General features: G+C 36.6%; 1 long non-coding RNA gene and 1 pseudogene across 2 annotated transcripts in view; one reads left to right on the top strand and one right to left on the bottom strand.

The window, feature by feature from the left end:
* Positions 1-15,581, bottom strand: part of LOC144244911 (uncharacterized) — a 51,042-nt gene that overhangs the window by 20,955 nt on the left and 14,506 nt on the right. The gene's annotated exons all lie outside the window — the stretch shown is intronic.
* On the top strand, positions 9,599-9,729 carry LOC144244928 (small nucleolar RNA U3; annotated as a pseudogene).

The raw sequence follows: 15,581 nt of genomic DNA, 5'->3' as shown, positions 1-15,581 counted from the left end.
ATATATCAACCTAGTGGCAGGCATATAAGTAAGAAAATCATAATTATATGAACTAAATACGTATGTAGACATTGTTGGTACATGAAAACTATATTTAAATAGTTTTGTTTTTTAAAAGGCTGAATATAAAATAATGTATACAAACTATCTATGGGTACTTAATTTATATATCACATAATTGGGTTTGTATATACAAGCATATATAAAATGGTATTTAAATGTTCTAAGTGTTAGGTATATAAATTATCCCTTTTTAAAACTTTTTTAATGTTTATTTATTTTTGAGAGAGAGAGAGAGAGAGAGAGAGAGACAGCCTGAGAGTGGGGGAGAGGCAGAGAGGGACAGAGAGACACAGAATCCAAAGCAGGCTCTAGGCTCCGAGCTGTCAGCACAGAGCCCTACGTGGGGCTCAAACTCACGAGCTGTGAGATCATGACCCAAGCCAAAGTCGGATACTTAACCACCTGAGCCACCCAGGTGCCCCAATATATAAATTATTTCTTAAATTTTTACACAAAAAATTAATAAAACAATAAAAAATATTGATAATAACTGAGGAACTATTCAGGGCTGGGTTCTTTGAGATATTTTCAATGTTTAAAAATACACTATTAAGTAGGAGGTATTAGACCTATTTTCCAGAGGAGAAGATCTACATTTAAAGAGCTTAAGTAACTTGCCTAAGTTCACACAGCAAGAAAGTCAGTAGGGAGGTTAGATGCAAAGCTAGGTCTTTTTGGTGCCATAGCTCCACTCATTTCCCATGCCATACTGCCATACATGCTCCTACTTAAGTTATTGCTTTCCTGTCTGCTAATTTAAGGCTGTATTAAAATGCTCTTCTATCAGTGTGTACATTCCCCTGGACTTCATACACTTTGCTTATATTATGACTTTAGTTTTGCTAACAAGAGTACGTCATTAGAATATATAATTGCATGCCCTGATAGGGATATTTACAAATAAAAATAAATAACTCCTCCTGAGGAAAATAAAAGACTTGACCTATTTATTCCCTTGCAGTATAGCTTTGATTGAGTCACTGTTTGAGTTACAGATTTCTTATCCATAAAACAAGCAAAATAATACCCACCTCACAGGATTACTGAAAATTAAATAAAATGGCATATGTTAAAATGCTTGTACACTGGAAAGTGTCTTAAAAATTTACTATTACTGGGGCAACAGGGTGGCTTAATCAGTTAAGTGTGTTAGTCTTGATATTGGCTCAGGTTCATGAGACTGGGCTCTGTGCTGAGAGCAGGGAGTCTGCTCGGGATTCGCTCTTTCTCTGCCACTCCGCTGCTTGCCACTCTCTCTCTCTCTCCAAATAAATAAATAAACAAACATTTTAAAAAATTTATTATTATTAGAGTTAGTATTTTTAGTTTTCAGGATCACTATACATCACCTAAGTTTTCTTAGTTTCACAGTTCACCTCTTCAAAATAGCATTGTAACAAGATATGACTATAAAAGACTTAGAGTTCAAGAAAATATGTTGGATTCAATATATAAAATAAATGAGTGGGGTGCCTGGATGACTTAGTTAAGCATCTGACTCTTGATTTTGAATCAGGTCATGATCTCACAGTCGTGACATTGAGCCCTACATCAGCGTGCACACTGAGCATAGAGCCTGCTTGGGATTCTCTCTCTCACCCTCTCTCTCTACCCCTCCCTGATCATGGATGCTCTTTTCTCTCTCAAAATAAATAAACATTTAATAAATAAATCATCACTGAAACATAATAATTTCTGGATGTAATGTCCCCTCACCTAAAAATCATTTAAAATTTTTCTGTGACCATACCCAACTTTTATTCCTCTCTATATAAAATTTTTACATAATTATAAAATTTTCACTCAACATTGTTTTATATCTCCACACTAGCCCATGTGTCTAGACCTTTATGTGTATTATAATGACTGATAGTGTTTCACAGAGATAAAACCATAAATTATTAACCAGCCCTAACTTATAATTTAAAGACTTTTCAGAAGGTTTTTTTTGTAATAATAATTCTGTCACATTTCTTTAGGCATAGCTTTTTATTTCACTTTTAAATTACATCCTAGATAGAACAGTGGTGTATTGATAATGTTGAAAAACTTCCCTCTGGAGGGAGGCAAACCATGAGAGACTCCTGAATGCTGAGAACAAACTGAGGGCTGATGGGAGTAGAAGAAAGGGGAGGTGATGGGCATGGAGGAGGGCACTTGTTGGGATGAGCACCGGGTGTTATATGGAAACCAACTTGACAATAAACTATTGAAGAAAAAATAATAAAAACTTCCCTCTGTAGGGTGGAGGAAGGAATGCAAGAAGATCTAATTTCTCTCATTTACCAATATACATAGTGTAGTCTAACTATGACCAATTTCAAGCTCCAATGGGCAATCAAAGATTAAAATAGAAACCAACAGGGTTGCCTGGGTGACTCAGTCAGTTAAGCATCTGACTTTGGCTCAGGTCATGATCTCACATCTGATGAGTTTGAGCCCCACATCAGGCTCTATGCTGACAACTTGGAGCCTGGAGCCTGCTTCAGATTCTGTGTGCTCTCTCTCTGTCCCTCCTCTGCTCATGCTCTGTCTCTCTCTCCCTCAAAAATAAATAAATATTAAAAAAATAAAATAAAATAGAAATCAAGAGCAATAATAATCATAAAGTAAAATTTAAGAGGCAACAACAACCTGACAAAATGAATATGAATCAAAAAATTCCCATTACTTTTGAGCCTTTAATTTTATACCTAAAAGTTTAGTCTGAGGAAGATTAGGGGCTGGAGCCACTTCAACCTCTCTGATTGTTAAATTTTCTGGACTTTCAGAATGAAATCTGGCCATTTGTAGCAATGTGGATGGAACTCAAGGGTGTTATGCTAAGTGAAATAAGTCAGACAAAGACAGATACGATATGTTTTCAGTCATATGTGGAACAAGAGAAACTTAACAGAGGACCATAGGGGAGGTGAAGAGGAAAAAATAGTTAAGGAAAGGGAGGGAGGCAAACCATAAGAGACTCTTAAATACTGAGAACAAATTGAGGGTTGATTGGGGTGGAGGAACGGGGAAAATGGGTGATGGGCATGGATGAGGGCACTTGTTGGGATGAGCACTGGGTGTTATATGGAAACAAACTTGACAATAAACTATAATTTAAAAAAACTTCTGGACTTTCATAAGCTGGTTTTTAAACATGACCATTATTTAAAATTAATTTAAGTAAATTTACAATTAAATAAGTTACATTTAAAATACTAAGTAGTAAAAATTCATCACATCCTAATTTTTAAACTACATTTTACTACTATCTATGATTTTTTGCTTTTTATATCTGTAGTGTGCAACTGCACATTTCTTCCCAACTCTGCATTCAGTACTGTCGTGCTGGTCATATGGAAGTTTTGAGAACTGTCAATAAAGATAAGAAAAGTTCTGTTTTCCACTGGACTGAAAAGTGATTAGACAGATAAGAAACGAAGAAGATGGTAGGTGATTTTCTAGCCTAATAGAATAGACTCAAAGTTGAGTTTTGGGGGCACAAAATGGTAGAAGAATTATAATAAAAAAAAAGAAATGTTGTTTCCTGTGTTGTTAATTTTAGCCATTCTGACAGGTGTGAGGTGTTATCTCATTGTAGATTTGATTTGCATTTTCCTGATGATGAATTATGTTGAGGGTCTTTTCATGTGCCTGGATGTCTTCTTTGGAAAAAATGTCTATTCATGTCTTCTGCCCATTTCTTAACTGGAATATTTGTTTTTTGGGTGTTGACTTTGATAAGTTCTTAGATTTTGGATACCTTTATCAGATATGTCATTTGCAAGTATCTTCTCCCACTTGTAGGCTGCCTTTAGTTTTGTTAATTGTTTCCTTTGAGGTGCAGAGTTTTTTATCTTGATGAAGTTCCAATAGGTCATTTTTGCTTTTGTTTCCCTTGCCTCCAGAGACATGTCTAGTAAGAAGCTGCAACAGCCAATGTCATAGAGGTTGCTGTCTCTGTTCAGGTGTTATATGTAAGAGATGAATCACTAAATTTGACTCCTAAAATGAATATTACACTATATGTCGACCAACTAGAATTTAAATAACAACCTGAAACAAAAAAAGAAGAAAATGAGAAATGATGTGTGACTATTCTGATGTGCTGAAAAAGTAGAACATGGTTGCTAAATTTGAAGAAGGTTAACCTGGAAATGGAGGTGATTATAGGTCATAGATTTTTAAATTGTCTATGATGACTGTAGGTAAGGCCTAGGATTCCCAAGGTATGCACTAAGGTGCTCCAGGGTGTCAAAGTGAATTCACAAGGACACTGTAGGATGTTTTACTTTTTTGAGGAAAACAGTGGCATATGACATTTGTTGAACATGGCTTGACTTAGTCACGCAAGGTATTCAGTTTCAACAGTAGATCATATTATATTTCTTTTGATGATGCCATTTCTTTGCAAAGTTGTTTTTGGTGGTTGTTGGGATAAAGAACAAGATAAAGATTTTCTTGTGAAAATCAGTGAAGAACAAGAGACCCCACCAGACACCATTCAAGTTAAGATAAAGAATTCAGCTAAAATGTCAATGAATTGTTGAAAGGCAAATGTGATCTAGAATGAGAGTATAGAACCTCTGGAAGCCATAAATACAAGGCTTCACAACCACCAGTGCTCACAAGTAAGATTTGAGGCGAGGCAAGAGATCTAAGCATGCATTTCTCATGGNTCAGCGTGCACACTGAGCATAGAGCCTGCTTGGGATTCTCTCTCTCACCCTCTCTCTCTACCCCTCCCTGATCATGGATGCTCTTTTCTCTCTCAAAATAAATAAACATTTAATAAATAAATCATCACTGAAACATAATAATTTCTGGATGTAATGTCCCCTCACATAAAAATCATTTAAAATTTTTCTGTGACCATACCCAACTTTTATTCCTCTCTATATAAAATTTTTACATAATTATAAAATTTTCACTCAACATTGTTTTATATCTCCACACTAGCCCATGTGTCTAGACCTTTATGTGTATTATAATGACTGATAGTGTTTCACAGAGATAAAACCATAAATTATTAACCAGCCCTAACTTATAATTTAAAGACTTTTCAGAAGGTTTTTTTTGTAATAATAATTCTGTCACATTTCTTTAGGCATAGCTTTTTATTTCACTTTTAAATTACATCCTAGATAGAACAGTGGTGTATTGATAATGTTGAAAAACTTCCCTCTGGAGGGAGGCAAACCATGAGAGACTCCTGAATGCTGAGAACAAACTGAGGGCTGATGGGAGTAGAAGAAAGGGGAGGTGATGGGCATGGAGGAGGGCACTTGTTGGGATGAGCACCGGGTGTTATATGGAAACCAACTTGACAATAAACTATTGAAGAAAAAATAATAAAAACTTCCCTCTGTAGGGTGGAGGAAGGAATGCAAGAAGATCTAATTTCTCTCATTTACCAATATACATAGTGTAGTCTAACTATGACCAATTTCAAGCTCCAATGGGCAATCAAAGATTAAAATAGAAACCAACAGGGTTGCCTGGGTGACTCAGTCAGTTAAGCATCTGACTTCGGCTCAGGTCATGATCTCACATCTGATGAGTTTGAGCCCCACATCAGGCTCTATGCTGACAACTTGGAGCCTGGAGCCTGCTTCAGATTCTGTGTGCTCTCTCTCTGTCCCTCCTCTGCTCATGCTCTGTCTCTCTCTCCCTCAAAAATAAATAAATATTAAAAAAATAAAATAAAATAGAAATCAAGAGCAATAATAATCATAAAGTAAAATTTAAGAGGCAACAACAACCTGACAAAATGAATATGAATCAAAAAATTCCCATTACTTTTGAGCCTTTAATTTTATACCTAAAAGTTTAGTCTGAGGAAGATTAGGGGCTGGAGCCACTTCAACCTCTCTGATTGTTAAATTTTCTGGACTTTCAGAATGAAATCTGGCCATTTGTAGCAATGTGGATGGAACTCAAGGGTGTTATGCTAAGTGAAATAAGTCAGACAAAGACAGATACGATATGTTTTCAGTCATATGTGGAACAAGAGAAACTTAACAGAGGACCATAGGGGAGGTGAAGAGGAAAAAATAGTTAAGGAAAGGGAGGGAGGCAAACCATAAGAGACTCTTAAATACTGAGAACAAATTGAGGGTTGATTGGGGTGGAGGAACGGGGAAAATGGGTGATGGGCATGGATGAGGGCACTTGTTGGGATGAGCACTGGGTGTTATATGGAAACAAACTTGACAATAAACTATAATTTAAAAAAACTTCTGGACTTTCATAAGCTGGTTTTTAAACATGACCATTATTTAAAATTAATTTAAGTAAATTTACAATTAAATAAGTTACATTTAAAATACTAAGTAGTAAAAATTCATCACATCCTAATTTTTAAACTACATTTTACTACTATCTATGATTTTTTGCTTTTTATATCTGTAGTGTGCAACTGCACATTTCTTCCCAACTCTGCATTCAGTACTGTCGTGCTGGTCATATGGAAGTTTTGAGAACTGTCAATAAAGATAAGAAAAGTTCTGTTTTCCACTGGACTGAAAAGTGATTAGACAGATAAGAAACGAAGAAGATGGTAGGTGATTTTCTAGCCTAATAGAATAGACTCAAAGTTGAGTTTTGGGGGCACAAAATGGTAGAAGAATTATAATAAAAAAAAAGAAATGTTGTTTCCTGTGTTGTTAATTTTAGCCATTCTGACAGGTGTGAGGTGTTATCTCATTGTAGATTTGATTTGCATTTTCCTGATGATGAATTATGTTGAGGGTCTTTTCATGTGCCTGGATGTCTTCTTTGGAAAAAATGTCTATTCATGTCTTCTGCCCATTTCTTAACTGGAATATTTGTTTTTTGGGTGTTGACTTTGATAAGTTCTTAGATTTTGGATACCTTTATCAGATATGTCATTTGCAAGTATCTTCTCCCACTTGTAGGCTGCCTTTAGTTTTGTTAATTGTTTCCTTTGAGGTGCAGAGTTTTTTATCTTGATGAAGTTCCAATAGGTCATTTTTGCTTTTGTTTCCCTTGCCTCCAGAGACATGTCTAGTAAGAAGCTGCAACAGCCAATGTCATAGAGGTTGCTGTCTCTGTTCAGGTGTTATATGTAAGAGATGAATCACTAAATTTGACTCCTAAAATGAATATTACACTATATGTCGACCAACTAGAATTTAAATAACAACCTGAAACAAAAAAAGAAGAAAATGAGAAATGATGTGTGACTATTCTGATGTGCTGAAAAAGTAGAACATGGTTGCTAAATTTGAAGAAGGTTAACCTGGAAATGGAGGTGATTATAGGTCATAGATTTTTAAATTGTCTATGATGACTGTAGGTAAGGCCTAGGATTCCCAAGGTATGCACTAAGGTGCTCCAGGGTGTCAAAGTGAATTCACAAGGACACTGTAGGATGTTTTACTTTTTTGAGGAAAACAGTGGCATATGACATTTGTTGAACATGGCTTGACTTAGTCACGCAAGGTATTCAGTTTCAACAGTAGATCATATTATATTTCTTTTGATGATGCCATTTCTTTGCAAAGTTGTTTTTGGTGGTTGTTGGGATAAAGAACAAGATAAAGATTTTCTTGTGAAAATCAGTGAAGAACAAGAGACCCCACCAGACACCATTCAAGTTAAGATAAAGAATTCAGCTAAAATGTCAATGAATTGTTGAAAGGCAAATGTGATCTAGAATGAGAGTATAGAACCTCTGGAAGCCATAAATACAAGGCTTCACAACCACCAGTGCTCACAAGTAAGATTTGAGGCGAGGCAAGAGATCTAAGCATGCATTTCTCATGGTGCAGGCCTGGGGGAAATGCAAAGGCCTAAAGGAGGGAAATCCTTGAAAAGCACAGACAAAGCTCAAGAAGAAATCTATAATTTGAACAGTCCTATATCTATTAAATAAATTGAAATAATAGTATTTTTAACTGTCCAACAAAGAAAATTCTCAGCACAGATAACATCACTGTCAAATCCTACACAGCATTAACAGAAGAAACAATATTAATTCTATACAAACTCCTCCAAAATACAGAAAGGAGGGGCACCTGCGTGGCTCAGTAAGTTGAGCATCCAACTTCGATTCGAACTCACAGTCTGTGGGTTCGAGCCCCACATCGGGCTCTGTGCTGACAGCTAGCTCAGAGCCTGAAGCCTGTTTCAGGTTCTGTGTTTCCCTCTCTCTCTCTGACCCTCCCCTGTTCACACTGTCTCTCTCTCTCTCAGAAAAAATAAAAATAATTTTTTAAAGTTTATTTAAAAAAAAACAAAACAAAAACAAAATACAGAAAGGAAAGAATTCTTCCCAACTGATATAATGAGGCCAGCATTACCTTGATACTAAAGTGAGGAAAAAATACATTGCAAAGAAAATACAGCTTAGGCCAGCAGCACTCATGAACCTAGGTTTTTGAATCTTCAACAAAATACTAGTAAATTGCATTAAAAGTATATTAAAAGGTAATATATCATAACCAAGTAGAACTTATCCCAGGAATGTAAGAATGGTTTAACATTTAGAAATGTAATTCATCATAACAACAGGCTAAAAAAACACCATATGATCACCCAAAGAATCTGATAAAATTCAATATCCATTCAACAAACTTTTAGCTTTCTCAATCTGATTTTAAAAAATCTACAAAAATTCTTAAGGTTAATATCACATTTAATGGTAAATGACTGATTGCCCTCCAGCCCTAAGATTAGGAACAAGGCAAAGATGTATATTCTCATTACTCTTAGCACCATACTAGAGGTTCTAGCCCATGCCATAAGACAAGAAAAAGAAATGGAGTGCCTGGGTGGCTCAGCAGATAAACATCCAGCTCAGGATTCTCCCTCTCCCTCTCTCTCTGTCCCTCCCCTGCTTGTGCTCTATGTTTCTCAAAAACAACAACAACAACAACAACAAACCAAAAACAAACAAAAAAAAAACAGAAACAAAAACAAAAAACAAAAAACTTTTGAAAAAGAAATAAAACTGTTTATTCACAGACAACATAATTTTCTACATAGAAAATCCTGAAGTAGCTACAAAAATGTTTCTAGAATTGATAAGTAAGTTTAGTAAGGTCAGAAAACACAAGAATCAATCATATTTCTATATACTAGCAATGATCAATTGGAAAGTAAAATAACAACCAAAAACTGCCATTTACAATACCACCAAAACCCACAAAACATGTAGGCATAAATAGGTGCAAATGTATGAACTGCTAAATAGGTACAAGGTATGTATGTGGAAAAACAGAAAATACTTATGATATAAGTAAAAAAATACCTAAGTAAATGGAAATATACACTGTGATTATAGACTTGAAGACTTAAGATTGGTAATATGTCAAATCTTAATCTTGTTCAGGATCTATAGATTCAATACCATTTTAGTCAAAATCCCAGTAGAGGTTTTGGTAGCAATCAACAAATTGGTTTTAAAATATTTATGGAAAAGCTAAGAAATTAGAATAGCCAAGACAATTATAATAAAGAAGAATCAGAGAACTCATCCCATCTGATTTCAAGTCTTGCTACAGACCTAAAGTAATCAAGACAGTGGGACACAAGGAGGAGGTGTAGTGTTTACTCCTGAGCATGAAGCAGCTCTAGGTGTTAGTTTCTGCAACTGCCTTTTGCCACTAATGACTGTTCTTCTCTTCCTTTGGGGAGTAAGAGTGAGGATGCAGTCTGAGTAGTTTCTGAAGAAAAAAGGACAGGGTGGTACTGGAGAAAGTATATGTTTAGATTAATGGAATAACATTGAGAGTCAGTAATAGATTCACATGTATATGAACAATTGATTTTTTACAAGGTTTGAAAGGCAATTCAGAATACAGATAGTTTTCAACAAATGGTACTGGAACCGCATATCCATAGCAAAAAGAAAAAGAAAAAGATGAAGCTTGATTCATATTTCTTGCCCACTACAAAAACTGACTCAATATGAATTTTAAGACTAAATGTAAAATCTCAAACTAATATATTTCTAGGAAAAAATTTTTTAATTAGATTTCATTAAAATTAAGATCTTGAGCTCTTTGAAAGACACTGTTAAAAATGAAAAGGTAGATCTTAAATTGTGAGAAAGTATTTGCAAATCACATATTTGACACAGGTCTTATATTCAGAATATATAAAAAACACTCAAAACTCAATAATAAGATACATACAACCTAAAATAAAATAAAAAGATTAGGACAGGCACAATACCAAGAAAGATATACAGATGACATATAAAAATATGGAAAAATATGTTTGACATCACTATCCATTAAAGAAATGCAATTTAAACCACAATGGCATACCACCACATACTTATTAGAATTGCTAATATAAATAATAAATGGCTATAAATAAATAGTACGTGGCTAAAATAAAGAATAAAATCAATTGTTGGTAAGGATGCTGGATGACTGGGACTCTCATACATTGGTGGTAAACATAAAATGTTACAGCCACTTTTTTTTTTTTTTATGTTTTATTTATTTCTGAGAGAGACAGACAGCATGAGCAGGGGAGGGTCAGAGAGAGAGGGAGATACAGAATCCAAAACAGGCTCCAGACTCTGAGCTGTCAGCACAGAGCCCGACGCGGGGCTTGAACCCACAAACTGACTGAGCCACCCAGGTGCCCCTAAAATGTTACAACCACTTTGAAAAATGGTTTCTTGTAAGATATAATTACCATATAACCTAGCAAATCCCACAACAAAATATTTACCCAAGTGCAATGAAATCTATATTCACACAAAAACTTTTTGTGAATATTTACAGAGGCTTAATTTGCAATCACCTAAAACTGGAAATACCCCAAATCTCACTCAACCAGAAAATATATAAATAAGCTATATCACATTCCTAGAATGGAATATGACTTAGCAATTAAAAAAAACACTTTACTGATACACACAACATCATTAGTAAATCTTAAATGTTTTTTCTAAGTGAAAGAAGGCAGACTCAAAAGACTATATGAATAAGTACATTCTAGAACGTCCTCATTCTAGAAAGGCAAAACTAGAGGAACAAAAAATAGGCAAGTGGTTACAACAAGCTGGGGGTGGAGCACAGGGAATTCACTAGAGTAGACAAACTTTTGTATACCTTGATTGAAATGGTTGTATGACTATACCTATTTGTTAAAATTCATAGGACAGGCCACTAAAAATTGTAAAATTATACTTTAATTTTTTTAATAAAAAAGTAATGATTGTCTATAGAGGGAGGTGGGAAATAAAATGGAAGGAGCAAGAATAGAAGCAGCTAAACTTCTCCGAATATGCCTTGTTTTGTATACTTACTTTGGAACCATGTAAATTTTTACATAAGTATAAAACAAGCTTGTAGGGGTGCCTGGGTGGCTCAGTCGGTTAAGCCTCTGACTTCGGCTCAGGTCATGATCTCATGGTTTTTGAGTTTGAGCTCTGCGATGGGCTCTTGGCTGACAGCTCAGAGACTGGAGCCTGCTTCTGATTCTGTGTGTCCCTCTCTCTCTGCCCCTCTCCTGCTCATGATCTGTCTCCCTTTCTCTCTCAGAAATAAATAATTAAAAAAATTAATAAAAACATTTTAAGTTGCACAAAGCATTATCTAAAAATCTATCAAGAGAAACTATTTGAAATAACTTTAAAGCATAGTAATTTAACTCTACACATTTAGTGAGATATTCCCCAAAGGCAAAAAAAACTCATATTATTGGTAATAGTGTTGGTACTTTTATTCTGAGACTACAAGAATAATGAGGTTAAATTAAAACCCTATAGTCACGAATTAATTTGGGAACTGTACATGTTAACTTTTGGGTTTTTTGCTTCCATGATGCTTGATGCTTCAGAGACAGAGATAGAGATGGAGATAGAGAGAAATAGAGATAGAGACAGAGATATTAAAACTTGCCTTTCCAGGTGGTATGTAAGATTGTATCCTTAGACACAAGACGAACTTAGATAAACTGGGCCCTCAATTACAGAAGATCTTTTAAAACTCTAATTCCTGGAAAGTTTATTAATAACTTCTCTTTGAGTATTCCATATGCAATAAAGTTTCAATGTTAGTTTATGTTTCTTCTTTATATCTATAAAGTTATATTTAAAGTAATCCTTTAGGGAGCTTCATAACAATTTTACAATGCAGGTGCTTATTATTATCCTTATTTTGCAGATGAGGAAGCTGAGGCACAGAGCTCTTGAAACTTGCTCAATGAATTAGAATTATCTAGAGAATTAGCAAATCAGAACTATCTCAGATTTAAAAGCTAGGATTCCACATTTTTAGACTAGAATTTACTTATCCTGGGGTGTTGGATATTTCCTATTTATACATGAAAGAGGAAACAATGAAATGCCATAGGATTTTTGCTAGTGCTTTTGCGATCTATTTAGTTTATCAATCGGAATCAGATAAACTTTTATGATGAGGTCCTTTAAGCAGAATTTATAATTTCAGAATCAGAAACAGCTAAGCATAAAAAGTAAAAAAGGACAGAGAGAGAGAAAGAGAGAGAGAGAGAGATTGCAGAGCTCAGAAATAGGGGTTATTGCTCCAATAAAGGGCTATAAAATATTACCCCAGCTTCAGATACTTAGTTTCAGAGGATTTAGTTCTCAATAAGGAGACCCCTAGTTCCTTTCTGGCTCTTTCCTTAATATGTAACTTCTTCATGTATCACAAGGGATATATTTAAGTTACTATGCTTAGGAAGTTTATGAAGTATTTTATGTTTTCAAAAAAACGAAATTTGTTAATAAAAGAATTCCTGAATTATTGAATAAATGAAAGAATAGTTCAGGCTCTTGTTATCTCATGATAGAAATTTTCATGCCAAGCTAAGATGGAAAAGCTAGAAGAACCCTAGGCTTGCCTTGTCGCTTGAACACAGCAAAATATTAAATCATTCTCAATACCCACGAAATCCATCTGAGGACTAACAAAACAGACTACACAACTAGAGAAAGAGAAGAGGCCACATTGTGGAAGGTAGGAGGTGCAGAGATATAGTTTGAGGGAGAAACAGATAACAGGTGCTGTGGAGGGGTGGTAACACTGGTCACAGAGTAGGGAGAGAGAGAGGGACAGAGAGAGAGAGAGAGAGAGAAAGAGAGAGAGAGAGAGGTGTCCACAGGGGATCACACAAGGAAAACACTTCCCCAAAGCCATTGACTAGGAAAATGAAAGGGTTTGGTTTTCATGTATTCGTACAACCAGCTAAAACTCCAAAGACTGGAGTTTTAGAAATCCATGCTGTGGCAGGTGTGGAGGGAGACTGGCAGAGCAGTGCTCTTGTGGAGAAGAAAGGCAAATAGCCCAAGAGACAGATGACGTGATCTGAGGATCCCCTGGGATGTACCAGGAAAGAGGGCTCCCTCTTCTTGGAGCGCAACTGGGAGAGCTGGCTTTGCCTCTCTGAGGACAAAAGAGCTGGCAGGTGCCGTTTCCTCCCCCCACCCTTCAGCACAGGAGCCGAGACACCTGCTGAGGATGACTAACCTGGATACTGGCTCTTGGCTGTGCTTTACTCCAAAATCCACTCCCTTAAGCTTTGGTGTGACTGCCTTTCTGGAACAAACTTACATCAGTCCTACTACAGGGAGACCCTCACTTGAAGGATCAGCACAGCTCCCCACCAAACCAGGTTCCTAAATTATGGAGTTTTAAAACTCAGCTCACCTGCCTGAGATAGAGCCCAAAGTATACTGCACTGCTGGATGAGCAGATGGCCCGTCTGCAGACAGGGTGAAGGCAGGGATCTGAGGGAAACCTGGGACACATGAGGAAAGATTCTTTGCTCTTTGGGGAGGGTTTTCTGGACAGAGGCAGGCATGACCTCCCCTCCGTGGGGACAAGGTAAGGGGCTGGCATCATTTCTCTCCCCCATCCCTCAATATAAACTAACTTCAGTAAGCAGCACAGTGCCAACAATGGTGGCTTTAACCACTTATGTGAAGCCCTGCCTCCCCACACTCTGCTGGTGTTTCTTTACTAGGACAAGTGTGCCTGAGAACCAGAGCAGTGGGGCCCTCCCCTAGGTGACCAACACAAACCCCCCCTCCACCTACCCACCTGCACACACCATGTCTACTGACCACAGAGTTCCCCAAAGCCTCAGCTCTAGTGGAGATGGCATCATGTATGTTTTAACAAACACACCGGAGCACACCTAGTTAAAATTTGCCACACTCTGGCCAAGGTCCAAACATTTCCCAGTGGAGACAAGGAGAAATTCTGCAGATGACTTACTTGAGGGAAAGAGCAGTCAAAACACAGCAGCAGAGTGCACACAGCATAAACCAGGGACATTTCCTCAAGTGCCAGGCCCTGGACAGTACATTACCTCTTCTTCATAGAGTCATTACTCTCAGTAGCAGGAAACACAACAGGCTTTCCTAACACACAGAAGAATACAGAGACCCAAACAAAACGCCAAGACTGAGGAATTCATCCCAAAAGAAAGAACAAAAAAGGTCACAGCCAGGGAGCTAATCAAAACAGATGTAAGTAATATGCCTGATCCAGAATTTATTTTCTTTTAATACTCATTCATTTTTGAAAGAGAGGGAGACAAAGCATGAGCAGGGAAGGAGCAGAGAGAGAGAGGGAGACACAGAGAATCCAAAGTATGCTCCAGGCTCCAAGCTGTCAGCACAGAGCCGGATGCGGAGCTTGAACTCACAGACCAGAAGATCATGACCTGAGCTGAAGTCGGTTGCTTAACTGACTGAGCCACCCAGGCACCCCGCCTAATCCAGAATTTAAAGCAACAATCATAAGGTAGCTGAGCTTAAGAAAAGCATAGACGATACCAGAGAGTTCCTTACCACAGAGATAAAAGATTAAAACCTCATCATGCCAAAATGAAAAATGCAATAACCGAGATTTGAAACTGACTGGATGTAATTACCACAAGGATAAAAGAAACAGAGGAACCAATAAGTGAAACAAAAGATAAAATTATGGAAAATAAAGAAGGTACAAAGAAGAGGGAAAGAAAAATATTAGATCACAAATATTATGGAGTTGCTAAGGAACTCAGCAAATCCATAAAGCATAATAATATTTGTATCATAGAAGTCCCAGAAGAAGAAAGAAAAAAAGGGGGACAGAAGGTTTATTTGAGAAAATTATAGCTGAAAATTTCCTTAATCTGGGGAAGGAAACAGACATCCAAATCCAGGAGGCAAAGAGGACCACCATCAAAATCAACAAAAACAGGACAACACCAAGACATTTTATGGCTAAATTTGCAAAATATAGACATAAAGAAAAAAAATCCTAAAAGCAGCAAGACAAAAGAAACCCTTAACTTACAAGACAAGACAAATAAGTTTTATGGCAGATCTCTCCACAGAAACTCGGTAGGCCAGAAAGAAGTGGTATGGTATATTCAATGTGCTGTATGGGAAAGACATGCAGCCAAGAATACTATCCAGCAAGACTATCATTCAGAATAGAGGGAGAGATAAAGAGTTTCCCATTTAAAGGAGTTCATGACTACTAAACTAGCCCTGCAAGAAATATTAAAGGAGACTCTTTGATTGGGAAAGAACAACT

This window comes from Crocuta crocuta, unplaced genomic scaffold (genome assembly GCF_008692635.1).
Source record: "Crocuta crocuta isolate KB4526 unplaced genomic scaffold, BGI_CrCroc_1.0 scaffold38, whole genome shotgun sequence".
NCBI classification, from domain to species: Eukaryota; Metazoa; Chordata; class Mammalia; order Carnivora; family Hyaenidae; genus Crocuta; species Crocuta crocuta.
The sequence above is the reverse complement of the archived record's forward strand: the minus strand, read 5'-3'. Positions and strand labels throughout refer to the sequence as shown.